This window comes from Elephas maximus, chromosome 6, assembly GCF_024166365.1.
Source record: "Elephas maximus indicus isolate mEleMax1 chromosome 6, mEleMax1 primary haplotype, whole genome shotgun sequence".
Taxonomy (NCBI): domain Eukaryota; kingdom Metazoa; phylum Chordata; class Mammalia; order Proboscidea; family Elephantidae; genus Elephas; species Elephas maximus.
This window is the reverse complement of record NC_064824.1, coordinates 129,424,367-129,452,304: the sequence shown is the minus strand read 5'-3', so window position 1 is coordinate 129,452,304 and position 27,938 is coordinate 129,424,367. Positions and strand designations below refer to the sequence as shown.

Here is a 27,938-nt window from a genome sequence, read left to right as displayed (position 1 = left end):
GGACCTACACCACGGCACCTGACAACAACAGCAGCAACTGCTGTTTGTTAGCCACCATGATCTCACTCCCACCTCTGATTTTTCTGAGCTCCATCTTATTCCTACAATCCTGTTCTTTAAGCAAACTCACCAACGTTAGATGCTGTCATCATTCAAATATTCAAAACCTCACATGCTCTTAACTCTCTCGGACAAGTTAGAAAAAGAGGTGACAAATTCTCTCTCCACCTATCAAATACACCTGTTTTTCTTCTTTATGTCTTCTCTACCAAAAGCTGTTTTACCTCCCTTCACCAGAATTTAAAACCAATATTCACTTAATTCTGGCACCTATTTACCTGACTGTATGTCCTAAATGTGCTACAGTGAGGACACAGACAACATTGCTGTTTGGCTCGGTGCTTTTAGTTAGATAAATAAGTATAACATTCAGTTCCAGTATATAATCCTTGACCACTGATTTCAGGAAAGAAGTAATGGAAAAATAAAAATAAGAAATCAAGATCAGATGCCCCAACGACACATGAAGCGCGATGAACAAACTGCATTTACATTCCTTCTGCATGTTCCACTTCCAGACGGCATACAAGGTCAAACTACTGTCAGTTACAATAAGCTTCCAAACTTCTGGTCAATTACCTGGTTAATAACAGGAGACAAGGCTCTGACATCACTACAGTTATAATTAATTTACACAGATCAGCTTCCTGTTAATCAAATACATCTTTAAAAGCATTTAATTATTTTTCACCTAGAAAGCAACGCTCAGCTTTGTTGAATTTATGCTGAATTCTACATGAAAGGCTGTCACGCTGCTCTAAGACATGAAGGACAAAAGGCTTCACAGGGCACGTGGCAGCAATACAGGCGCTGTTTCCACAGTCACAGCAAACAGGAGCCCAGGATGATGGATAATATAATACATTTCAACAGTTTCAAACCATAAAGAAGTTGTCAAGAAGCTGGAGGTAAACAGATAGGCTCTGGGAAAAGAAACGGCCCAAGCCTTTTTGTCAAAATTATACACAGGGCTAGCAACGTTAATATATGCACTGTAGGAGAGTGGTTAAGGGCATGATCTTTGTAAGAGCGCTACAACATGCCAGCTATGTATGTGACCTTGGCAAAGTTATTTAACTGCCAGTTTTCTCTTCTGCAAAAGGAGATAACGTAGGCCTATTTGCATTTCGTGGAGACAGTGGTTTTATATGTATATATATACATGTATATATATGTATTTATGTACCTATCAAAGACAAACATATAAAGGATCACATATACATATATAGAAATGGGAGTGTTTTTACCCATATAAACAAAATAGGGTTTAAGATTTTTAAATAGTCTGAAGCCACTCCCGAAGTTCACCCTTCAGCCAAAGATTAGAGAGGCCTATAATGCAAATAATGATACATGTGAAAAATGTGCTTCTTTGTTCAATCATGTACACGAGACCAAAAGGGCAACACCTGCCCAAAAGCAATGACAAGTGGGCAGGAAGGGACAGGAAAAATGGATGGATGGAAACAGGGAATTGAGGTGTGGAAGTGGAGGGTGTTGACACACCGGGGGGATTGCAATCGATGTCACAAAACAACTTGTGTATAAACTGTTGAATGAGAAACTAATTTGTTCTGTAAAGTTTCACCTAAGGCACAATTAAAAAAATATTAAACTGAGACTTTAAAAAAAAAAAAATTTTTAAATAGCTGTAAACTATTTTTCTAATAACATGGTAACCAATTAGAATGTTCCAGGCTCTCCATGATCCTATATGTTTTAATTGTATCACATGATTCAATTACACACATTTTTTAAAGGGTATGATGGGATATGTGGTAGGCACATGTAAGCCAAAATGATTTTTTAATGAAAATAAATTTTATGATAAAATCTCCAAGTTTCTGTCAAGATTATCTGATGATTTGAGAATTTAATGAACCTCCATAACAGAGGGAGAAAAAAAATCTCTCTAATACGTCAGCTAGCAAAATTTTTGCTTCCCCCTCCTTTTTCAAGTGATACAGTCTTAACAGAAATGATCAGACTTTCTTTATACATGAAAAATAATGGCTGAAAAATGAAACTACTGGATTTTGTATATAATGTTGAATTGTGCTCCATAGCTAGGTGAATTAGTGCCAACTCCAATTCTGATCCATCATCACTTATGATTTCCAGTATCAATCATGAGCCAGGTTCTTCTCTCTCAGACCACAAGTTTTAGCGTAATGAGGGCTCATTAAAGTTCTCCGACTGACAGCCCTTCAGACCCAAGTCCTTAAACCAGGGAGCACACAGGGAGTAGCCATGCCAGCATCCCACGATCACTCCCTTCAAGAGGATTTCAGTAATTCCATTCTCATGTTTCTCCACATCACATTTCTTTGTCTACCTGAAGTCAATGAAAAAGTGATAGCCAACTCCTCCACTGAAATTAATCTCTGTGAATTATTTATATAGCTGAAATCATCCCAGCACAAGAACTAGTCAAGAGGAGAAAAAACATACCACACTTCAAAGACGTGTATGTTCCCACAAAGAACCTGGGACGTCCGTGAATTAAAAAAAAAAAAATTTTTTTTTTTTTTTTTAGTAAATGCAAACCAATTCCATAGCCATTGACTCAATTCCAACTTAGAGCGACCCTACAGGGGCAGTTCTTCTCTGTCACATGGAGTCGCTATGAGTCACAATCAACTCGACAGCAATGGGTTTGGTTTTTGGTTTGGTATAGGACAGAGCAGAACTGCCCCATAGGGTTTCCAATGAGTGGCTGATGGATTTAAACTGCTGACTTTTTTGGTCGGCAGGCGAGTTCTTAACCACTGCGCCACCAGGGCTCTAAGGTGGTAGGGGACAAATTAATGGTGGTAGGTTTTTGCTTGCTCAGAGTCAATATCTTATTTTTTGAGTAACAGGAACTCTCTGCCCCCGCTGGATATGGTCTTGGAAGACTGTCAATCAAAGTGACCTTTCCTACACTGATACAAGGGCTATAGTGACCACAGCTGGAATAAAAGACTCTTCCTGGAATCTGGAACTTGTACACTAGGACTGATATCTTTTGGAGCTGATGATCCTTCAAGCAATACCTTGAAGAGCTTTCTAGATCTACGTAGTCTACCCAAACTCTGACAGCTCACCTAGCTGCAGATCTTTACCAATATTTGGTGGTTTGGTTTTCTGTAGATTCTGAGTTTATGCATGTTGTTGCTGTTGTTGGGGCCGCCAAGTTGATTCCAACTCACAGTGACCCCATGTGACAGAGAAGAACTGCCCAATGGGGTTTTCTGCACTTACAATAAACTACTTGTTCTTGAATACATCATCTGTACAACTTAGTTAACTTGTAATCAAAGAACCCTACCAAGAATCCCAGGGTTTTGTATTCTGACAATCACCAGCTCTCATATTCTACTGAGTATAACACTCTAACCCACTGCCATCGAGTCAATTCTGACTCATAGCGACCCTATAGGACAGTTTAGCCCGTAGGAAAACCAAAATACAGAGGTTAAGTAGACAGTATCTCAAAGGTCTCCAAGAGGTATGCTACTCTTTTTTTTTTTTAATAATTTTTATTGTGCTTAAGTGAAAGTTTACAAATCAAGTCAGTCTGTCACATATAAGCTTATATACACCTTACTACATACTCCCATTTACTCTCCCCCTAATGAGACAGCCCGCTCCCTTCTTCCAGTCTCTCCTTTTGTGACCGTTTTGCCAGTTTCTAACCCTCTCTACCCTCCCACCTCCCCTCCAGACAGGAGATGCCAACACAGTCTCAAGTGTCCACCTGATACAAGTGGTATGCTACTCTTAAAGAGGAGGAGTGCACAAAACTAAGGCTAAGAGCAGCACAGCAACTTCTGATAAATAAGGAAAAGTCCTCTCCAAGTTATATCCTTAAGGAGCCGATGGCGCAATGGTTACATTGCTCAGCTGCTAACCAAAAAGTCAGCAGTTTGAACCCACCAGCCACTCCACAGGAGAAAGGTGTGACAATCTGCTTCCATAAAGATTACAGCCTTGGAAACAGTTCCACTCTGTCTTATAGAGTCACTATGAGTCAGAATTGGCTCACTGACACACAACTACATATAGGTACATAATGTGTCAAATATCTTAAATATGTTGTGCGGGTTGTGGGAGAGAAAGAAAGAAAATACTCCAGGGGGGGCATTATCCTGTAGACAATGGGAAGGGAGATGCAACGACTCCTGAAAACTCGTAAGGAAAAGCAGTGGGGCCATCTCACAGAATAAAAGGATTTAAGTCATCATCTCCTGGACATAACAGCTATGGGCTGGAAATTTAAAAGCTAAAAGGACCTGTATTAATAAAAATTAACATGCCCTGAAAGGAAGAAGAAATCTCCTTGAATAACTTCCTGTGCAGAAAGGGACTACATGGGCAGTGTGCCCAATATTTATTCCTACATTTGTTCAAATTTAGAATCACAACAGATTCGTTACAAAACTACAAATACTTGGGATTTACAACCTAATGAATGTTGTGAAATTTCTTTCAGTGTTGCCCAAGAGACTTTTTCCTCAAGAAAAAAAAAATTGTCAGCAGCTGCCAACACACACACATACACACCCCTATATATCAGTTATATAAAATTGAAGTGATTATATTATGTACCTAAATTTCATTCATAGTTATCCTAATAGTGTGACTTTGGATTAAAAATGCATAAGCAAGTTAACGCCACACAGAGACAGCTGTTGATGTAATGACAACATTCCTGGAATCGAAGCCAGAAGATCTGGGGTCAAATATCGATGTCCTCACTTACCAGTATGTGGCCTTGGGCAATTCATATCATCAATCCTGCTGAGCTTCCATTTCTTTATCCATAAATGGGAAAAATTCCACTTACTTCCTAGGGTGATTGTGAAGAATAAAGAAAATAGCAATATTATGTGATAACATCGCACACCTCCATAGTTTGCTCTCCGTTCCCCCTTCCAATCCATAAAGTAATGAGCCTTTCCCTCCTACCCCCAGGAACTTGGTTTTATTGCTTTATAATTATGATGTGCATGTAACAATGTCCAAGAAACTAGACGGTGAATTACCCAACACACAAACTTGAACACACACATTGTTAGTTGGCTATCATCTAGATCCCAAAGGGCTCTTGCACACTATTTACTGCTTCCCAGAAATCCAATCCACTTTCTTTTAGGAATACAGCCAAAATTATCCACAGGCTTTGAAACAGCGCCATCGTGACTGCACAGGGCAGCTGGCTGACTGAAGTGACTCCCCCTCCCCCACACCCCAGCTGTCACCAGGAAACCCTCCTCAATGTGTGGAAAAAAAAAAAAAAAAGACAACGTAATATTATCACTACCACTGTTAATAACAATCTAACAAATACTGAGCATTTATAATTATTTTTCTTATGAAAGCTCATTATTAACTAAAAATTAACTATTTAAAAAATACTTTACCACATAAATCCAAACCAGCTGCTTTCATACAACAACAAAAAAAACGAAGGGACCCTAAACACATGTAACGCAGGTAAACACAAGTAACGCATTTTCATTACTCTTCCTTTCTTTCTCCCAGAGTCTTCTGTAATGCTAAGCAACAGTCAGTTAAAATACTAAATAGCTTTTAATAGTGATACAGCTGTCACAACTTAGAGGAGCTTAAAAAAAAAAAAAAGGATGCATTTTAAAATGAACATGGAATCCTCTGTTGTAAACTACGGGTCAGATTGCAGGAAGGATTTTTTTTTTAATAATCGCTCACTCCCCTGCATGAGAAGCCATACACATGGTGACATTGCTGTAAACCTCAGGATTTGTCTTCAGAACAAGTTTGTGAATCCCACTTGCAAGAATTCTTAATGCCACTGCTTTTTTGTTATAGTTCTCCAGGGGATTTCTTTAAGCAGACGAGGTGTCTCGCTGCATTCTCGAGAACTCTAGGTTTTCTGGACACAGCTGGGTACAGTCTCCAAGGTTTCAGAGGAGTGTCAGCAGGCAGGGCCTGTCCTTTAACCTCACTTCCACTAGAGCCCTCAGCTCCTGACCTGCACAGCATGGTTTTGTTTAAGAGGAATGATTTCCTTTAAGAGGGTTCCTACTAAAAATTTGAAGAACACTCATTAGATGACTCTAACTGCAACATAAAAGGAAATCTCTCTTTTTAAAAACTTGTTTCTATCTTTTACATGTTTTTTAAAGGATTTTTACATACACATGCTTTACGTAAATGCACAATCAATTCCTCCCATACTTGATCCCTCCCATATTACAACTCACTGCCAAGTAACAAAACTTATGGCCTAGTATTATGGAGTCCTCGGATGGTACAAAGAGTTAACGCACTTCAGCTGCTACTGAAAGGCTGGAAGTTCGAGTCCACCCAGAGGCACCTTGGAAGAAATCCTGGCCTTCTAGTTCCAAAATATTAGCCATTAAATACCTTATGGAGCACAGTTCTACTCTGACACACTTGGTGTCACCATAAGTGGGAATCAACCGACAGCAACTGTTTCAGAATATTTTCAAGTATTTTCCATGTTCATATAATAATATAAAATATATACATTCACAAAAATAGATACAAGAGATTTGTATCACTGGTCTTAAAAATGGGACATGAAATTTTTCACTTCGCTATCATTAAGCATCCATACTGAACTATAGTAACGAACTCGGGGCTACCAGCGTTTTCTAATATTCTGATGTAGGTTTCCAGGGCTGCCGCATCTCCTAGTAACACAGCAACTCCTATAGCTGACTGTTCCCATTTACTAACTGAAAATACTTGAGTATTAATCATCCCCTGACCTTGACCTTCTAGTAAACACCCAAAACAATTTACAGAAGTTGTTCTGTTGTGATGATAAAAGTGAAGACAGTGCTTTGCTACTGCATTCAGAGTTGGAACTTTCCCCTAGTGTTTGTTTTCTCTTATTCACAACAATGTGAAAGCTTTGATTCTTCACTTCAATATCCTTCATCATTTCAAAAGAAAAGCAGTGCACTTAAGTAACAGCAAAATTACTTCATTTATAGAAATACCATGAGGCAATAAATAGGGTGGAGAAGTTAGGCTGGAGGTGATTCGTATCTTTTTTCTCTTCCTAACACGCAACAGTTATTGAGCCTCTATGTCTAACACCTGGTAGACAGGTTTTGTACATTATTTCACTTAATTCTATGGCCTGAAGTAGGCACACCCTATAGCCTCTACTTTATAGAAGAGAAAGTGAAGGCTGGAAGGAGGAAACTTTCTAATGAACACAACCAGTACTTAGCAGGGGCAGGATTCAAAGGAAAGTCAGCCTGACCCATAACCACAGTAACAGGTGTGCCTCTCAGACATAGGAAGGAGCCCTGGTGGCACAGCAGTTAAGGTACTGGACTGCTAACCTAAAGGTAAGTGTCACTATGAATCAGAATCGACTCGATGGCAGAGGGTTTGGTTTTTGATTTCTAAGACACAGAGAAGAAAAGTTTGGAACCTTTGAAACACAACTGCTTCATGATGGGACAGCATTAATTTGGTGACATGGGGTCGCTATGGAGTCAGAATGGGCTTGACAGCCCACAACAGGGTTAACAGATCATTTACAGAAGCTGATAGCCAAAGTGACCCTTGTTTATCTGAAAACTCCCTTACTCGCATTTTCCAGGAGCCATGACGTGGCCTCAGGAGCAGCGTGCTCTAGTCAAAGTGACATGCTGCTTAGGCCACAGTATGGCACTGACTTTTCTCAACATTGGAATGAGTCTAGGCTTTTGCATCTGCTTCAAATCCTAAATTTTTTTTCTTCTCCTTCCACACTGGCCTGCTGAAAACAGAGGGAAAAGTTGTGAGAAAACAGTGCAGTTGGCAAACTGAAAAAACAGCAGTTTGAGGGCACATCTAATTAACTCCTGTGACCCATCCAGAAAATGGAGGTACAGAGGGTGGGTATGAGGCCTTCTCTGCTATCATGGGAGCCCCGATGGCACAGTGGTTAAGAGCTACTTCTGCTAACCAAAAGGTTGGCCGTTGGAATCCACCAGCCACTCCCTGAAAACCCTATGGGGCAGTTCCACTTTGTCCTACAGAGTTACTATGAGTTGGAATTGACTTGACGGCAGCAGGTTTGGTTTGATATGGTTTGCTATCATGGAGCTGTATGACATATAAGAAGGATAAGAATATCTTCAGCCTCGTCTCTTGCTTTTAATTCACTGCTCCATATCACCTACTCAAAGCCTACTGCTTACCTCTGATCAGTTATCCACCGTACCTTTTTTACCAAATTCTGGGTCAGAGAGAGGGATAACTAAGTAAAAGAGACCAGAAAGCCAAAGAATTAAAAACTACACTTTAACATGGTTACAAATAATGTTATTCTTAAAAACTATGACAGCCACAATAAGTTACATACTGCTATAACTTTTAACTGAGTATTCTGCACCCAACAACTTTGACTATCCAGAGCTGAGAATCCAGAAAAAAATAAATAAAATGCCCTCTAATATCTGGCCCCCATACGCCTGTCAGTTTGTAATATCGTGGGGGCTTGCGTGTTGCTGAGATGCAGGAAGCTATGACATCAGTATTCAAATACCAGGAGGGTCACCCATAGCAGACAGATTTCGGTGGAGCTTCCAAACTAACATACACTAGGAAGAAGGACCTGATGGCCTACTTCTGAAAAAAAAGAATTAGCCAGTGAAAACCTTATTAATAGCAGCGGAACACTATCTAATATAGTGACAGAAGATGAGTCCCTCGGGTTGGAAGGCACTCAAAAGAAAGCTGGAAGAGCTGCCTCCTTAAAGAACAGTTGACCTTGATGACGTGGATGGGATCAAGCTTTCAGGGCCTTCATTTGCTGATGTGGCAAGACCCAAAATGAGAAGAAACAGCTGCAAACATCCATTAATAATTGGAACGTGAAATGTACAAAGTCTAAATTTAGGACAATTGGAAATCGTCAAAAATGAAATGGAACGCATAAACATCAATACCCTAGGCATTAGTGAGCTGAAAATGGACTGGTATTGGCCATTCTGAATCAGACAATCATATGGTCTACTATGCTGGGAATGACAAATTGAAGAAGAATGGCATTGCATTCATTGTCAAAGAAAACATTTTAAGATCTATCCTGAAGTACAACACTGTCAGCAGTAGAATAATATCCATACACCTACAAGGAAGACCAGTTAAAATGACTATTATTCAAATTTATGCACGAATCACTAAGGCCACAGATGAAGAAATTGAAGATTTTTGCCAACTTCTGCAGTCTGAAATTGATTGAACATGCAACTGGGAGGCATTGATAATTATTAGTGATTGAAATGCGAAAGTTGGAAACAAAGAAGGACTGGTAGTTGGAAAACACAGTCTTGGGGACAGAAACGATGCCAGAGATCACATGATGGAATTTTATAAGACCAAAGATTTCTTCACTGCAAACACCTTTTTTCACCAACATAAACAGTGACTATACACGTGGGCCTCACCAGATGCAATACACAGGAATGAAATCAACTATATCTGTGGAAAGAAACAATGGAAAAGCTCAATATCATCAGTCAGAACAAGGCCAGGGACCGACGACTGCAGAATGGACCATCAAGTGCTCACATTAAGTTCAAGCTGAAGCTGAAGAAAATCAGAGCAAGTCCACAAGAGCCAAAGTCTAACCATGAGTATATCCCACCTGAGTTTAGAGACCATCTCAAGAATAGATTTGACACTTTGAACACTAATGACTGAAGACCAGGTGAGCTGTGGCATGACATCAAGGATGTCATGCTGGAAGAAAGCAAGAGGTCATTAAAAAGACAGGAAAGAAAGACCAAAATGGATGTCAGAAGAGACTCTGAAACTTGCTCTTGAATGTCAAGTAGCTACAGTGAATGGAAGGAATAATAAAGTAAAAGAGCTGAACAGAAGATTTCAAAGTAAAGTAACATAACGGGCAAAGACCTGGAGTTAGAAAACCAAAAGGGAAGAACAAGCTCAGCATTTCTCAAGCTGAAAGAACTGGGAAAAAAAAAAAAAAAAAAATCCAAGCCTCGAGTTGCAATACTGAAGGATTCTATGGGCAAAATACTGAAAGACCCAGAAAGCATCAAAAGAAGATGGAGAAAATACACACAGTCGCTGTACCAAAAAGAATTGGTCGACATTCAATCATTTCAGGAGGTAGCATATAATCAAGAACCAACGGTACTGAAGGAAGAAGTCCAAACTGCATGAAGGTATTGGTGAAAAACAAGGCCCCAAGAATTAATGGAATACCAGCTGAGATGTTTCAACAAACGGATATAGCGCTGGAAGTGCTCACTCATCTACGTCAAGAAATTTGGAAGATAGCTACCTGGCCAACCAACTGGAAGAAATTCGTATTTATGCCTATTCCAAAGAAAGGTGATCCAACAAATGCAGAAACTATCGAATATCATTAATATCACATGTGAGTAAAATTTTTCTGAAGATCATTCAAAAGTGGCTGCAGCAGTACATCGACAAGGAACTGCCAGAAATTCTAGCTGGATTCAGCAGAGGACGCGGAACCAGGGATATCACTGCTGATGTCAGATGGATCCTGGCTGAAAGCAGACAATACCAGAAAGTTGTTTACCTGTGCTTTACTGACTATGCAAACATTTGACTGTGTGGATCATAACAAATTATAGACAACACTGTGAAGAATGGGAATTCCAGAACACTTAATCGTGCTCATGAAGTACCTGTACACAGATCAAGAGGCAGCCGTTCAAATGGAACAAGGGCATATTGTGTGGTTTAAAGTCAGGAAAGGTGTCAGTCAGGGTTGCATCCTTTCACCATGCTTTTTCAATCTGCATGCTAAGCAAATAATCTGAGAAGCTGGACTGAAGAATGGGGCATCAGGACTGGATGAAGATTCATTAACAACCTGCATTACACAGATGACAGAACGCTGCTTGCTGAAACTGAAGAGGACCTGAAGCACTTACTAATGAGGATCAAAGACCACAGCCTTCAGTATGGATTACACCTCAACATAAAGAAAACAAAAATCCTCACAACTGGACCAATGAGCAACATCATGATAAATGGAAAAAGGCTGAAGTTGTCAAGGATTTCATTTTACCTGGATCCACAGTCAGTGCCCATAGAAGCAGCAGTCAAGAAATCAAAGGACACATGGCATTGGGCAAATATGCTGCAAAAAATCTTTTTCAACTATCAAAAAGCAAAGATGTCACTTTGAGGACTAAGGTGCTCCTGACCGAAGTCATGGTGTTTTCAATTGCCTCATATACACGTGAAAGCTGGACAATGAATAAGGAAAACCAAAGAATTGATGCCTTTGAATTACAACTGCGGTGAAGAATACTGAATATACCGTGGACATCATTCTTGGTAGAGGGTCAGTGAAAAAGAACAAGACCCTCAAGGAGATGGATTCACACTGTGGCTGCAACAATGGTCTCAAGCATAATAACAATAATGAGGATGGCACAAGACAGGGCTGTGTTTCACTCTGTTGTACATGGGGTTGCTATGAGGTAAAACTGACTCAACGGCACCTAACAACAAATATCTGGTGGCGCGGTGGTTAAGAGTTCAGCCGCTAACCAAAGGGTCGGCAGTTGGGATCCACCAGCCACCCCTTGGAAACCCTATGAGGTAGTTCTCCTCCGTCCTATAGGGTTGCTGTGAGTCGGAATTAACTCGATGGCAATGGGTAAAATCTGCGCAATACCACTAGTACCTACCCTAAGGAAGAATCCTTCCAGTACAGTCTACGTACTTTTATGCAGTTCAAACAAATTCAATAACATTTTTTTTTTTTGTACACCTTCTCACTGAATACTTGTAGCCCTATAAAGCACTATTTAAGTAATTCGTCCAAGGTTCCACATCTAGGAAATTCTTCACCTGGATTCAAATTCCCTACTGTGACTCCTACAACGGGTATTCTTAATCACCAAGCCAATAGCTCTCAAACTTTAGTGCCCAGGTGCATTGGGACCAAAGGGTCTGTAGAAATAGATTTCTGATTCTGTCTGGATTAATAGCCCAAACTGCATTTCCCACAACTTCCCATATGATGCTGATGGTAACTGCCCTGGGACACTTTAGGAAGCAATTTTATTTGCTTCCCAAGCCACACTAGGCTAGTAATAGGGTAGAAGCTTTTAATGTTTATTGGAAGCAGCAAAAAATAACATACAAATGAGAGAAACTCGACCAAAAAAAGAAAAACTAAAAAACAATTTAAGGCAACGTTTGAGGGTATCGCAAAGTGAACCTGGATGCCTTAATCATGACTACGTGCAATAACTTATTTTCACAGTAACCGAGTCTTCCAAAAAGTTTACGCTCCATTTAGATAAACAAGTGTTTTGGGAGATATCTATCAAAAGGTTTTTAATATTTGGGCAGAAAAGGCTTAAATTCACTTAGGCGAATTTTCTGTCGCCTATTATGTAAAATACCACTACTGAACTTATTCCTGTTTGTCACTCACTTGTTCACAGAAATATAAAGTTACTGTCCCGAGAGCGCCTGAAACTGCAAGGTTTAACTTTAGACCTCCTGCTTTCACAGAGAATCTTCTACAACTCCCACAAGGCCAACTTCACCCTCCCAGTGCCTCTCGTTCCCGACGAGGTGCAGCCTGGAGCAGGGATAAGACGGAGAGGAGGGGGCCAAGGGCCACCAGTTGTCTCGCTCCAGGCAACGCCCTCCCCACTCTAAACCGTTGCCGCGGGGTCGAGTCCGACTCATAGCGACCCTACAGGACAGAGCAGAACTGCCCCAAAGGGTTTTCAAGGAGCAGCTGGTGGATTCGAACTGCCCACCTTTGGGTTAGCAACCGCGCTCTTAACGACTGCGCAACCAGGGCTCCACTTGCCCCCGCTCTAGGCCTGTTTAAAGTGTCCCGGAAGAGGACGCTGCGCCCCACCCCGCCCCCGCCGCGGCCCCCGGGAGGCGCAGCCCGTGGCACCGCTGCTCCCGGCCCGCCGCCGGCATCCGCGGCCACGGAAAAAACACCGCTCAGAGCCGACGGCAGGACCGCAGCCAAACAGACGCGGAAACTCACACTCGGGACAGCTTGCTTGCGTCTCCACGTCTTCGTTCGCACGTACGTGCGTCATCACGCTCGGGCCATCGAACCAAGACGCTCCCGCTCCTCACCGCCTGAGGGGGGAGCAGGGTAGAGGCGTGGACGGCCTCGCGAGGCCACTAGCGTAGCTGAGGGGGCGGTGAAGCGAGACCGTAAAGCGGACTACCCGGCCACGGCGCATGCCCAGTCTATTTGTGCACGCCCGCCCTCTCCTCGCCGCGGGCTAGGCCTACTGGGCGCGTGCCTCGGTCGTGCCTGGGAGAGGCCCTGAGGGGGCAGCGGGGGAACGTCGGGGGCCGGGCGCAATGAGGAGAGCTCACACCCACTACTCAGCCTCAGAGCTCCGTGTGGAACGTGGATAATGCTACTTCCTGTCATAAGTTGGTCGCCTATCACACGTAAAGCGTAGGAATGGCCCGCGTTCTGGGCTCGACGTGGGGAGAAAGTGGGCCGCGCGGGGCACGCCGGGAGCTGTGTCCTCGCGGCCGGCGGGCCCCCGCGTCCTGGCCCCGGCGCAGCAGACAAGCTCTGCCCTTGGCCCAGCCCAGGCTCCAGGTCGGGGGCTGGTGCAGCGTGGAGCTCTCAGATAACGCCTGTGAAGTGGGTGGTGCGAGAGACAAGCACCAACCCCCATGAGTTATCAACAGCCAGCGTGAGAGCTGTTCAGCAGTAGCGGCTTGTGAAGGAAGCCAGCCAAACAGGGTCATGGGTGTACCTTTCACTCCTCAGAGTTTAGGTCCCAGGCTGCATTTCTTAATCTGCTTGCCTATTACAAGAACTTTACGTGTTAGGTCTTTTGGTGTGTCGTTTGATGACATTTTAATTTTCTGTTTCTGCTGTGGAACAAGTTTCATGTTCAGTTGTAGGTGTCAGGTTAAGTTAAATATTGGAATGCTGTGTTTTTTCATACGATACGGAAAAAACACAGCTTACTATTTGATAGAAAATTTTGTTACAACTAGGAGAAAAATTGCTTTTTACAAGGAAGAATGTAAACGCAGGAGATGGTAGTTTTATGCTGCTCCATGTTTATTGGAAATCGGAGTTCAGCTAGTCTACTACAGCAAAACCCAAATCAAAAAGTTTTTTGATTATCTTTGTTGCTGTGTTATTGTGTATTGGAAGAGCTAGTCACACTCAGCCACTATTTATAGAAATGTTTATTTTGGAATTTGAAATTTAAATGAAAATTTGGCTTCTGTACAGGGTATATAACAGACTTTCCAGTAAAAGAGAAAATTATCAAATTGCAAGTATATATTCCTTGGGTTTTATAAAAATTCCCCTATTCTTCTAAAAGCAGGATGCTGATCAGGAAGCTTGACTGACGAGGAGAAACTGTATTCCTGGAAATAGGATGTCAACTGAACTGGAAAAAATAAAGACGGTGAATTGCGTATGGAAACATTTTGTGTTTTCCCAGGAAAAAAATAAATATAATTTCTCAGAGGGCAGGGGTCTCAACTTTCTGATCCATGATCATATGCATGAATTCAACTCTAATCCTACCTTCTACTCTCTTAATACACACTGCACCTTTCTGTAATTACATCATTTTTCTTATCCTAATCATAATACATCAAATACAGGGATGATCTTAAGAGGGCCACAAATCAAGAAGTCTTAAGTCAGTAATTTCATATAAATGTAATTATATAGAGCGATTAAAACTATATGTAGGCACTTATATCCGATTTCAAATATCAGTGAAAGATTTTATGGACATGAAGGACAGAAAAATTCTGCTTTTTAAAAATGACCTTTTGTCCTATATGATTCATTGAGTAAGACTGGATTTTTTTTTTAATGTCCTATTGAAATTAGCATGCTGTATCATGCTCAAGCCCTATTTACGTTGACAAGCGTCACTTGAATAATAATTACATACTTAGACATTAACATATGGGGCAGTCAGCAGCGTCCTTTCATTGAGGCGAGGCTAAAAATACCAGGGAATTAATGCAAGAATAAGTTCTTGGAACATAAAAGGTATGAAATTTTTATGTTACCCTGTAAGGTGATTCTTAAAAGCTGGAAAATCGTCATGTATCTTAATCATGAGAAAAAGCAACGTTATGCACATTGTGCAGTATGTCTAAGACATGCCTAATGATCTAAATGCTTTTCTAGTTTACCAAAGGTGTGCAGGAGAGGCAACGATAACTGGGATTAAGCCATCTGATTTAAGTGAGGCTTCCTAAAACATGGTTCTTGTATAGAAACAGAAAAGTTATGGTAGTAGCCTTTCTTATACAGTTCATAAATCCAGGATTTGAACTGGCAGGAAGGCCACCAGGTATCGTATTCAGCTTTCAAAACTGCAACTGAAGGTGAGAGGGTATCAGGCAAGAGTGCTGTGCAGCGAATACATAGCTGGATTTTCTTCAAAGGAGGAAATTGTTTTGGTCTCTAACCAATCGCTTTTAATGAATCAAGTATTGATTGTCATTAGGTTTAACATTGTACCAAAAGATACATAAAAATGATAAAAAAAAATACATATTTTCTTAAGAAAAAGCCTACAAATTGAACAATTTAAGAACTATACAAGGGAGTGCAAAATTGCATCATGTAGTATGCTGATGATAATAAGACCAACAACAACTGCACTTAACAGCGATTGACCGTGCATAAAGTAACTTAAGAGATTTGGAAGGGCCATATCAGAAGTCCCTGGATAACACAAATGGTTAAGCACTCAGCTACTAACCAAAAGATTGGTGGTTCAAACTCATCCAGAGGCTAAGCACTCAGCTACTAACTGAAAGACTGGTGGATCAAACTCACCCAGAGGCTCCTTGGAAGACAGGCCTGGTGATCTACTTTCAAAAGGTCACACAGCCTTGAAAACCCTATGGATACGTTCTGTTCAGTTCACAGGTGGCAGAACTGGCTCAACCACAACATTAATATCAGACAAAATCAATTTTAAGATAATTATTTCTAGAGATGAAGACATTAATAAAATAAAAGGGTCAATAAGTCAAAACATAATTAGAAATGTATATGTACCCAACAGCAGAGTCCCAAATACATGAAGCAAAAACTGACAAAACTAAATGGAGAGATAGACAATTCAACAGTAATAGATGGAGATTTCAGTAGCCCACTCTCAATGATGCAGAGAACAACTAGACAGAAAAGCAGTAATTATATAAAAACCTTGAATGACACTGTCAGCCTAACTAGTACTCATTAGACCACATTAGTGACAGCAAAAATTTATATTCTTTGTGTGTGTGTGTGACTTATTTCACTCAGTATAACGCCCTCCAGATTCATCCCTGTTGTGGGATGTTTCATGGATTCGTCATTGTTCTTTATTGTTGTGTAGGATTTCATTGGAACCCCTGGTGGCGTAGTGGTTAAGTGCTACAGCTGCTAACCAAAAGGTTGGCAGTTCGAATCTGCCAGGCTCTCCTTGGAAACTCTACGAGGCAGTTCTGCTCTGTCCTATAGGGTCTCTATGAGTCGGAATTGACTCCACAGCAGTGGGTTTTGGGTTTTTAGTATTCCATTATGTGTATATGCCATGATTTGTTTATCCATTTATCTATTGATAGGCACTTAGGTTGTTTCCATCTTTTTGCTATTGTGAATAATGCCTCAAGGAACATGAATTTGCATATGTCTACTCATATGACAGCTCTTATTTCTCTAGGATATATTCCTAGGAGTGGGATTGCTGGATGGAATGGTATTTCTATTTCTAGCTTTTCAAGGAGGTACCATATTATTTTCTATAGTGGTTGTACCATTTTACATTCCCACCAGCAGTGCATAAGAGTTCCAGTGTCCTCAAGACCTCTCCAACATTTGTTATTTCCTCCTTTTTTGATTAGTACCAGTAATGTCAGGATGAGATGGTATCTCACAGTAGTTTTGATTTGCATTTGGCTAATGGCTAATGACTGTGATCATTTCCTCATTTGTGTGTTAGCTGCCTGAGTGTCTTCTTTGGTGAAGTGTCTATTCATATCCTTTGCCTATTTTGTAATTGGGATATTTGTCTTTTTGTTAGTGAGATGTTGAAGTATTCCATAGAGATTAGAGATTAGACCCTTGTTGGATATTGTCATGGATTGAATTGTGTCCTCCAAAAATGTGCATATCAGTTTGGCTGGACCATGATTCCCCATTATCATGTGACTGTCCACCATTTTATCATCTGATGTGATTTTCCTGTGTGTTGTAAATCCTGCCTCTATGATGTTAATGAGCAGGGATGGGCGACAGTTGTGTTGATGAATCAGGACTCAAAATCTACTGGATTGGATTGTGTCCCAAGCCAGTTTCTTTTGGGATATAAAAGAGGGAAGCAAGCAGAGAGATGAGGGACCTCATACCACCAAGAAAGCAGTGCCAGGAAAGGAGCATGTCCTTTGCAGAGAAGCTTCTAGTCCAGGGGAAGACTGATAAGAAGGACCTGCCTTCAGAGCTGACAGAGGGAGAAGCCTTCCCCTGGAGCCGATGCCCTGAATTTGAACTTTTAGCCTACTTTACTGTGAGGAAATAAATTTCTCTTTGTTAAAGCCATCCACTTGTATCTCTGTTATAGCAGCACTAGATAACTAAGACAGATATGTCCTAGACATAATTTTTTCCAAGTCTGTAGGTTCTCCTTTTGCTCTTTTGGTGAAGTCTTTTGATGAGCTTAAGTGTTTAGTTTTTAGGAGCTCCCAGGTATCTAGTTTCTCTTGTGGTGTTTGTGCATTGTTAGTTATGGTTTGTGTTGGATTTATGCCACGTGTTAGCACACATAGCTTTGTCCCTATTTTTCCTTCCATGATCTTTATCATTTTAGGTTTTATATTTAGGTCTTTGATCCATTTTGAGTTTGTTTTCATGTATGGTGTGTGTTTTAGGCTGAGTTCTCTAGAGAAGCAAAACCAGTAAAGTGTATAAATATATACAGATTTATATCAAGGAAAACAGCTCACCTGATTGTAGGGGTTGGGATGTCCCAAGTCCTTGGATCAGGATACAAGCTTTTCCCAATTCACAGAGCTGCAGAAGCTGGTGAACCCAAGATGAGCAGATTAGAGAGCAGGGCTCCCACTCACAGGCTCTGAAGGTCAAGGAATCCCCAAGGTTGGCAGGCAAGACCACAAGATTTCTCTTGATTCAAGTAGCTGCAGGAGCTGGTGAACCCAAGATTGGCAGGCTGGGGATCAGGACTCTTGCTCGCAGGACGTGAAGATCAATAAATCCCAAGATGGGCAGGTAAGCTGCTAGCTTAAGTCCCAGGTACCAGAGGTCAGACAAGAGACAGCTGCTGGATCCAGAACAAGCCAACAAAATTTGCAAAGTGAGCAGGAAGGAAGTAGGTGGTAGAAGGTGGAGAAATGAAGGCTGAGGGGGCAATGAGCCATCACAGACCCCACCACCGCCAGTACCACTCAGCAGATTCCATCACTGGGGTGATCACATATCAGAGTTCGACAGGGAAGTGATCACATGATTCAACTGCCAAAACACTGAGAATCATGGCCCAGCCAAGTTGACACACAATCTTAACCATCACAGAGTGAGGTGTGGATCCTGTTTCATTTTTTTACAGATGAACATCCAGTTCTGCCAGCATCATTTGGTAAAAAGACTGTCTTCCCCATTTAATAGACTTTGGTACTTTGTCAAAGATCAGCTGGCCATAGGTGGACGAATTTATGTCTGGGTTCTTGATTCTGTTCCATTGGTCTATGTGTCTGTCACTGTACCAGTATTAGGCTGTTTCACTACCATGGCTGTATAGTATGTTCTGAGATCAGGCAGTGTGAGGCCTCCTACTTTGTTCTTTTTCTTCAATAATGCTTTGCTTATCCAGGGCCTCTTTCCTTTCCATATAAAGTTGGTGATTAGATTTTCCATCTCGTTAAAGAATGCTGTTGGTATTTGGATCAGATTGCATTGTATCTGTAGATCACTTTGGGTAGAACTGACATTTTCACAATGTTGAGTCTTCCAGTCCATAAGCATGGTATGTTTTTCCATTTATGTAGGTCTCTTTTGGTTTCTTGCAATAGTGTTTTGTGGTTTTCTTTGTACAGGTCTTTTATGTCCTGATTAGATTTCTTCTTAAGTATTTTATCTTTTTTAAGTACTGTTATAAATGGTATTATTTCCCGGATTTCCTTTTCAAAGTTCTTGTTGTTGGTATACAGGAATCCAACTGATTTTTGTATGTTGATCCTGTATCCTGCTACTCTGCTGAATCTTTCTATTACTTCCAGTAGTCTTCTTGTGGAATCTTCGGTGTTCTCTATGTATAGGATCATATCATTTGTAAATAGGGATAATTTTACTTCTTCCTTTCCAATTTGGGTGCCCTTTGTTTCTTTTTCTTGACTTATTGCTCTCTCTAGGACTTTCAAAATGTTAAATAGAAGTGGTGATAAAGGGCACCTTTGTGTTGTTCTCATTCTTAGTGGGAATGCTTTCAGCCTCTCTTTGTTGCGAATGATGTTGGCTATTGGTTTTGTATAGACGCCATTTATTATGTTGAGGAATTTCCCCTTTATTTCATATGTTTACAACTATTAGGTTTGTGGAATAAAGCTTATACTAACTTCATTAATAAAGGTTATATTAACTTCCTTAATCGTCATCATCTCAGCTAACACATAGCAACTACTGCGTGTCAGGCACTATTCTTAATACTTGATGTATATTTACTCATTTAATTCTCTCAACAACCTTATGAGATAGGACCCTATTTTAACCCCATTTGATAGAGGAGGAAAATGAAGCATAAAGAGGCTGGAAACGTATCCACCCTACACGGATGATTAGTGGTGGAGTGGAATTCATAGTGGGCTGGGTGGCTCTAGAGCCTGAGTGCTTAATCACTGTACTATATTTGAGACTATAAATTGGGAGATTTTCCTATATTTGGTGGTGCACAACTGTAAACTCTTTGAGTCCTGTACGTTGTATCTATGTTGGGCTGGGATTCGAGGTTGATTTTAAATTATTAATTCTTTTTTTTTTTTTTTTTAGAAATTATAGATCTTTTCAGATTTACTATTCATTCTTAAGTCGGTTTTGCAGTTTTTCTAGAAAATGGTCCAGACCAAACCATACCAAACCAAACCATTGTCATCAAGTTGATTCTAACTCAAAGAGACCCTATAGAACAGAGTAAAACTGCCCCATAGGGCTTCCAAGGCTATAAATCTTTATGGAAGCAGACTGTTATGTTGTTTTCCCATGGAGCAGCTGGAGGGTTTGAGTCAACAACCTTTTAATCACTGTGCCACCAGGGCTCCTTAGGAAATGATCCAGCCTGTCAAATTTAAAATGTATTGGTTTAAACCTATTTATGGTGTTTTCTTCTTATTGGAAAAATTTTCTTCTATTTATAATGTTAAGTTATATTCTCCCTTTCTACCCCTAAAGTTATTTGTATTCTTTTTTCCTTATCAATTTTTTTTATTATTGTACTTTAGATGAAGGTTTACAGAACAAACTAGCTTCTCATTAAACAATTAGTACACGTATTGTTTTGTGACGTTGGTTACCAACCCCAAGACATGTCAACAGTCTCCCTTTTTTGACCTTGGGTTCCCTATTACCAGCTTTCTTGTCCCCTCCTGCTTTCTAGTCCTTGCCCCTGGGCTTGTTAAAATTTATATTCTTTTTAAGAAGTGTATCTCTAATATAGTCCTTATGCTAGACCATAAAACAAGCCTTAATAAATTTAAAAGGATCGGAATCATACAAAGTATATTCTCTGGCTACAATAGCATTAAATTAGAAATTAACAATAGACATTTGGAAAAACTTCCAATATTTGGAGATTAATCTTCTGAATTATTGGTCAAAGAAGTAAAAACAAAGGAAATTAGAACGTATTTTGAACTCAATGAAAATGATATATAAAAATTTGTGGGGTGCAGTTAAAGCAGGGATTAGAGAGAGATTTACTGCTTTAAACATATTATAAAAGAAAAAAGGTCTCAAGTCGATAGTCTTAAATACCACCTTAAAAACTAGAAAAAGAAGAGCAGATTAGACCCAGAGCAAGGAAAAGTAAGGAAATAATAAAGTCATAGTAGGAATCAATGAAACTGAAAACAAAAACAGAGAGTCAATGAAAAAAAAAGTTGGCTCTTTGAAAAGATAAATAAAATTGAAAAGCCTTTACTAGGTTGACCAAAAAAAGAAAAAGACACAAATTTCCAAAATTTGGGAACGAAAGAGGAAGCATCGTAATGACCCTACCAAAATTAAAAGGATTTTAGAGAATATCAACAATTTTGTGTTAACAAATTAGACAATGTAGACAAATGGCACAAATTCCTAGAAAGACACAAATTGCCAAAACTGATTCAAGAAAATAAAGAATCATAAAAGACCTATAGCAGGTAAAGAAACTGAATTAATATTTAAAATCTTCCTGTAAAGAAAACCACAGGCACAGCTTACTTGACTGGTGAATTCAATCAAATACTTAAAGAAAAAATGGTACTAATCCTACACAAAGTCTGAAATAGAGGAAAAACACTTCTCGACTCATTCTATAAAGGCAATATTACCCTAATATCAATTCCACAGATCTCACAAGAAAACTAAAGACCGGTATACCCTCATTAACATAGATATAAAAATCCCCAACAAATTATTAGCAAACTAAATTAAGCAACACCAGTAAAGAATTACACACCATGGATGCAAGGTTTAACACCAAAAAAGCAATAAATATGAAACATCATATTGATAGACTAAAAGACAAAAACCACATGCTCATTTCAGTACAAAAAGCTTTTGACATAATCTCACGTTCATTTAAGATTAAAATCTCTCAAAAAACAAACAAACAAATCCTAGGACTAGAAGTTTCCTCAATGTGGTAAAGAGCATTTATGAAAAAACCTATGCCTAACATCGTCCAAAACCACTGCCGTAGAGTCGATGCAGACTCATGGTGGTGACCCTATAGGACAGAGCAGAACTGCTCCATAGGGTTTCCAATGCTGTAATCGTTACGGAAGCTGGCTGCCACATCTTCTTCCTGTGGATCAGGGTGGCTGATGGGTTTGAACCACCGACCTCTTAGTTAGCAGCTGAGCTGCTTTAACCATTGCACCACCAGAACTCCTTCTGCTAACATCATAAAAACATCATACCTAATGGTAAAACACTGAATGCTTTCCCCTTAAGATTAAGAACAAAGCAAGGATATCTGCTCTCATCACTTCCATCCAGCAATTCAATTGTATTGGGGTTCTAGCCAATGCAATAAGGAGAACGAAAGAAATGAAAGTCATATTGAACAGTGGAGTTTCTGGGTGGTACAAACTATCAGCTCCTTCAACTACCATCCAAAAGGTTGGAGGTTCTAGTCGACATGGAAGCACCTTGGAAGAAAGGCCTGGTGATCTTCTTCCAAAAAATCGGCCACCGAAAACCCTCTGGAGCACAGTTCTACTCTAATGCACACGCATGGGATCACCATGAGTCAGATTCCACTTGAAGGCAACTGGTTGGTTGTACTGAACAGGAAGAAGTAAAGCTGTCTATTAACAGATGACCTCATGATGTAGAAAGTTTTAAGGAACACACACATGCAAAAACTACTAGAATTAATAAATTTAGCACAGTCGCAGGATATAAGATGGAGATATTTTATTTTATTTTTTTTTTAATTTCTGTGTTCTGCCAATCAACAATCCAGGCCTAAATGTAAGAGCTAAAATTATAAATTTCCAGAAGAAAACCCTTGTGACCTTAAAAAAAAAAAAAAAAAAAACTTTTTTTTTTTTTTTAAGAGGTTAGGCAAAAATTTCTTATACATAACACCAAAAGCAAGGAAGGTGAGACTCCATCTCACTTACTTCGGACATGTTCCTGGGAGGGACCAACCCCTGGAGAATGACATCATGCTTGGTAAAGTAGAAGGTCACTAAAAAAAGAGGAAGACCTCAAAGAGATGGATCGACACAATAGCTGTGACAGTGAGCTCAAACACACCTGCTGTTGTAAGGATGGCACAAGACCAGGCAAAGTTTTCCTTCTGTTACAGATAGGGTCACTATGAGTCATCAGAGCCCTGAGGGCACAGTGGTTAAGAGCTCAGCTGCTAACCAAAAGGTCGGCAGCCTGAGTCCGCCAGCCACTCCTTGGAAACCCTATGGGGCAGTTCTACTGTGTCCTATATAGGGTTGGCATGAGTCAGAATCAACTCGACAGCAGTGGATTTTTACGAGTCACAGCTGACTTAATGGCACCTAACAAAAATAACAGGAAAGAATGTGCATGGCAGGTCTGCCATATTCAAGGCATTATTCTCATGAGGGGGTCATACCAATCAGAGGTGGAACCTATATTCTAGGAACTTCTAGTCTTGTAAAGGAGTCAAGAGCTCTATGTAAGTATTAATGAAACCAGATAGAAAAACCTAACTGCTCTAAGTGAGGTATAGTTAAATTAATTTGGGAATTTGAAGGAAGAACGTACTGATTGGAGCTGGGGGGATGAGAGAATCCTTAATGGAGCTGTCTTAGCAATTCCTATAATGATCCTTACTTTGAGTCTTTATATGAAAGTGTGTGCTTCAGAACTCAAATGGTTTTTCATTGGTTTAAAAGAAGCATGTAAAATTAAGGATCTGTCATGATTGCACTCAGCCTAGAGCCCATGAGAAAAGTCCTGGCAGTAATAAGGTATTACCAAAACCATAAATCGGACTAAGGTACTTGCAATAGACCAGCCATGGTTAATTATCCTGACATGATTATGGACATTATTATAATTGCATATCAATTTGCACAAATCAACTCTCAATTAATCTAATGGAGCTGAGAAGAGCTATGAAAACAGTAAAATAATTTGTGTTTTACTCTGCAGGTGCTTTATTGCTTACAATTTAATGCTTAAACTCCTGTCCCTGGATCAGCCACTCCCTGATTTCCAACCATACCATAAACAGATCATTTCACCTCAAATATTGGGACTTTAGGCTGATACAACCTCATTCTCTCCTCATGCATTGTCTAATATTTTGCCTAAAGAGTAGTTCCCGACCTCCGATGGAAGATGAATGAACCAGATCCTCCGTCTCCCTGCCCTGGTATCACCAGAGAGTAGAAACATAACAGGCAAATCTCTCAGTCGAAGCTCTTTGTACTTGGACTTTTAGGAGTATCTGCGGACGGCTGGAGGTCAGAGTCATCTCAGCAGTAGAAATGCTAGCTGAAAAGAGCAATTAGTGATGACGAGGTGGTAGTTACTGTGGTTCCTGCTGCCCAGGCTTTCAGAGCTCCTGACTCTGCTGGTTTTCCAAGACTGGTTCTTCTACACACAGAGTTTTATGAGACAGTAATATCTTTCTCATTCTTTTTTCTGGATATGAAGATTAAAACTTAAAAAAAAAAAAAAAAGCTCTCTGAAAAAGGACGGGGGTTAAAAACTCACACAAAATCGAGACAACCAACAATGTTACAAAGATATTTCATTTTTTTTCCAAAAATATTTCTTATTATATCTAAAAAACTATGAAAAACAAACAAACAAAAAAAACCAAACCCACTGCCGTCAAGTCAACTCTGACTCATAGCGAGCCTACAGGACAAAGTAGAACTGCCCCAGAGAGTGTCCAAGGAGCACCTGGTGGATTCGAACTGCCAACCTTTTGGATAGCAGCCGTAGCACTTAACCACTATGCCACCAGGGTTTCCAGACTATGAAAAGAAAGTATATTTCCGTGTGTTCCAAATTCAGTCTGACTTTGTGATTAACTCTAGTAAGTTCAGAAAGAGGTATTGTTAACAGAATAAAAAGTTAAGCATTCTTGTTAAGCGTTTGACAAACTCTTGCGAGTGTTTAAAAATACTGAAGCCCCTATCATATTAAAAATTGGGTCATCAACTACATCTTGCCTTCTAATGACTACCCTGTCTCCACCTTCATCCAACTTCCCAAAAACTTTGTATACACTCAACATTTCCATCTCTTCGCCTCCTTCTTACTCCTCAGACGTTTTATCCAATTGTTTCCTACTAACTCTACATCAAAATTGCTTTTCCTAAGGTAGCTATGGAAACCCTGGTGGTGTAGTGGTTAAGTGCTCTGACTGCTAACCAAAAGGGTGACAGTTCGAATCCACCAGGTGCTCCTTGGAAACTCTATGGGGCAGTCCTACACTGTCCTATAGAGTCACTATGAGTCGGAATCGACTTGACGGCAACGGGCTATAGGCTATGCTAAGGTAACTGTGGAGTCCTGGTATCGCAGTGGTTAAGAACTCGGCTGCTAAACAAAAGGTTGACAGTTCGAATCCACCAAGCCACTCCTTGGAAACCCTATGGGGCAGTTCTACTCTATCCTATAGGGTTGCTATTAGTCAGAATCAACTGAAGAATAATGAGTTTAAAGTAACTATGTTGCTAAATCCAGGAAAGGTGTGCGTCAGGGTTGTATTCTTTCACCATACCTATTTAATCTGTATACTGAACAAATAATATAAGAAGCTGGACTATATGAAGAAGAACGGGGCATCAGGATTGGAGGAAGACTCATTAACAACCTGCGTTATGCAGATGACACAACCTTGCTTGCTGAAAGTGAAGAGGACTTGAAGCACTTACTAATGAAGATCAAAGACCACAGCCTTCAGTATGGATTACACCTCAACATAAAGAAAACAAAAATCCTCACGACTGGACCAATGAGCAACATCATGATAAATGGAGAAAAGATTGAAGTTGTCAAGGGTTTCATTTTACTTGGATCCACAATCAACAGCCATGGAAGCAGCAGTCAAGAAATCAAAAGATGCATTGCATTGGGCAAATCTGCTGCAAAGGACCCCTTCAAAGTGTCGAAGAGCAAAGACGTCACCCTGAAGACTAAGGTGCGCCTGACCCAAGCCATGGTATTTTCAATCACATCATATGCATGTGAAAGCTCGACAATGAATAAGGAAGACCGAAGAAGAATTGACACCTTTGAATTGTGGTGTTGGCGAAGAACATTGAATATACCACGGACTGCCAAAAGAACGAACACATCTGTCTTGGAGGAAGTGTGGCCAGAATGCTCCTTAGAGGCAAGGATGGCGATACTGCATCTTACATACTTTGGACATGTTGTCAGGAGGGATCAGTCCCTGGAGAAGGACATCATGCTTGGCAGAGTACAGGGTCAGCGGAAAAGAGGAAGACCCTCAACGAGGAGGATTGACACAGTGGCTGCAACAATGAGCTCAAGCATAACAACGATTGTAAGGATGGTGCAGAACTGGGCAGTGTTTCGTTCTGTTGTGCACAGGGTCGCTATGAGTCGGAACAGACTCAACGGCACATAACAACAACAACAACATGTTGCTAAATCTAGGGGCTCTTTTCAAAACTCTTTTTACTTAACCCCTTAGCAGCATCTGACAAAGATGACCACTCCATTTTAATGTCACGACCCTAATCCAGGCAACCACCATCTCTTTGGATGATTGCAATAATCTAATTATTTTTTGAGTACTCACTTTTCCCCCTTTAATTCACTCATCCCACTGCTGTCAAAGTGATAGTTCCAAAACACAGATCTGATCAAGTCACTCTCATACTCAAAACCCATCGATGGCTTCCCATTGCTATTGAGACCAAATTTTTGTTTTTTTTTTAACTTGATCTCCAGGACCTATACATGATTTGAACCCAAAACATCTCTGGCTATTGCTCACTGTGCTCCGGAAGAATTTCGTAATTGGGATATGCTAATCCCTTTCAGCCTCAGGCCTTCATGCAAGCTTTTGCCCACTTCATATTCATGTATTAGTATACCCACAAAGCTAAAACTCTATGCAAAGATGTCATCTTGAGGACTAAGGTGCACCTGACCCAAGCCAAGGTGTTTCAATCACATCATATGCATGTGAAAGTTGGACAATGAATAAGGAAGACCGAAGAAGAACTGACGCCCTTGAATTGTGGTGTTGGTGAAGAATGTTGAATATACCATGGACTGCCAAAACAATGAACAAATTTGTCTTTAAAGAAGTATAACCAGAATGCTCCTTAGGAGCAAGAATGGCGAGACCAAGTCTCACATACTTTGGAGGGATCAGTCCCTGGAGAAGGACACCATGCTTGGTAAAATAAGAGGTCAGTGAAAAAGAGGAAGGCCCTCAATGAAATGGATTGACAAAGTGGCTGCAACAATGGGCTCAAGCATAGTAGCAATTGTGGGGATGGCGCAGGACCGAGCAGTGTTTCGTTCTGTTGTGCATACAGTTGATATCATTCAGGACCCACTTGTCGGCATCTAACGACAGCAACAACTTTTTTTGAACCTTCTAATGCGCTCCAGTCAGAGCTGTCATTATTACCCAATTACAATTGTTGTAGGGAAAAAAATCACAAAGTTTAGTAAAGCAAAAAGAAAGTTTTATTCAGCATATGTTCAAAAAGGCAAAAGTGGGAAGTGGACAAGCGTGCTGCCAGAGCTAATGTCTGCCCGAATCCAAGGAAACTACAGAATAGACAAGGATGGGAAAACGGACAAGCATGCTGCCACAGCCACATCTGCCCAAGTCCAAGGAAACTCCAGAATAAGCAAAAATGGGAAAACGGACAAGCATGATGCCACAGCCATGGGTGCCCAAGTCCAAGGAACGCTACAGACTTATCAGTATATATTAACATTACAAATGGGCAAAACCATTGAAAGCTTCACCTTTTCATAGACTTGCTAGAACCTGTGATCCTACATTTTGAATTGTCTTTCTTAACATTCACTGGTACAGGTTTCAGTAACGACAGTCAGGAGGGTCCAACAAATTTTCTATTCACTAAATGCTAATAGAAAAAGATAAGAGTGGGAAGTCTTTTCTGTTCTGTTA

The 27,938-nt window shown here is 40.4% G+C and overlaps 1 protein-coding gene across 7 annotated transcripts in view; it reads right to left on the bottom strand.

Moving 5' to 3' along the window:
- The window catches only part of RHBDD1 (rhomboid domain containing 1), a 151,345-nt gene extending 138,099 nt beyond the window's left edge, over positions 1-13,246 (bottom strand). For 3 of the 7 annotated variants that reach the window (XR_007517992.1, XM_049888361.1, XM_049888358.1), the window contains exons 1-2: positions 13,082-13,244; positions 4,805-4,891 (exon numbers count right to left, since the gene is read on the bottom strand). The gene's annotated coding sequence lies outside the window, so the exon portion shown is untranslated. Of the gene's footprint in view, positions 1-4,804; positions 4,892-7,653; positions 8,222-13,081 lie in introns of those variants that run through there. The other 4 variants (XM_049888363.1, XM_049888360.1, XM_049888359.1 and 1 more) reach the window with 4 other exon arrangements.
- Positions 13,247-27,938: the final 14,692 nt, after the last annotated feature.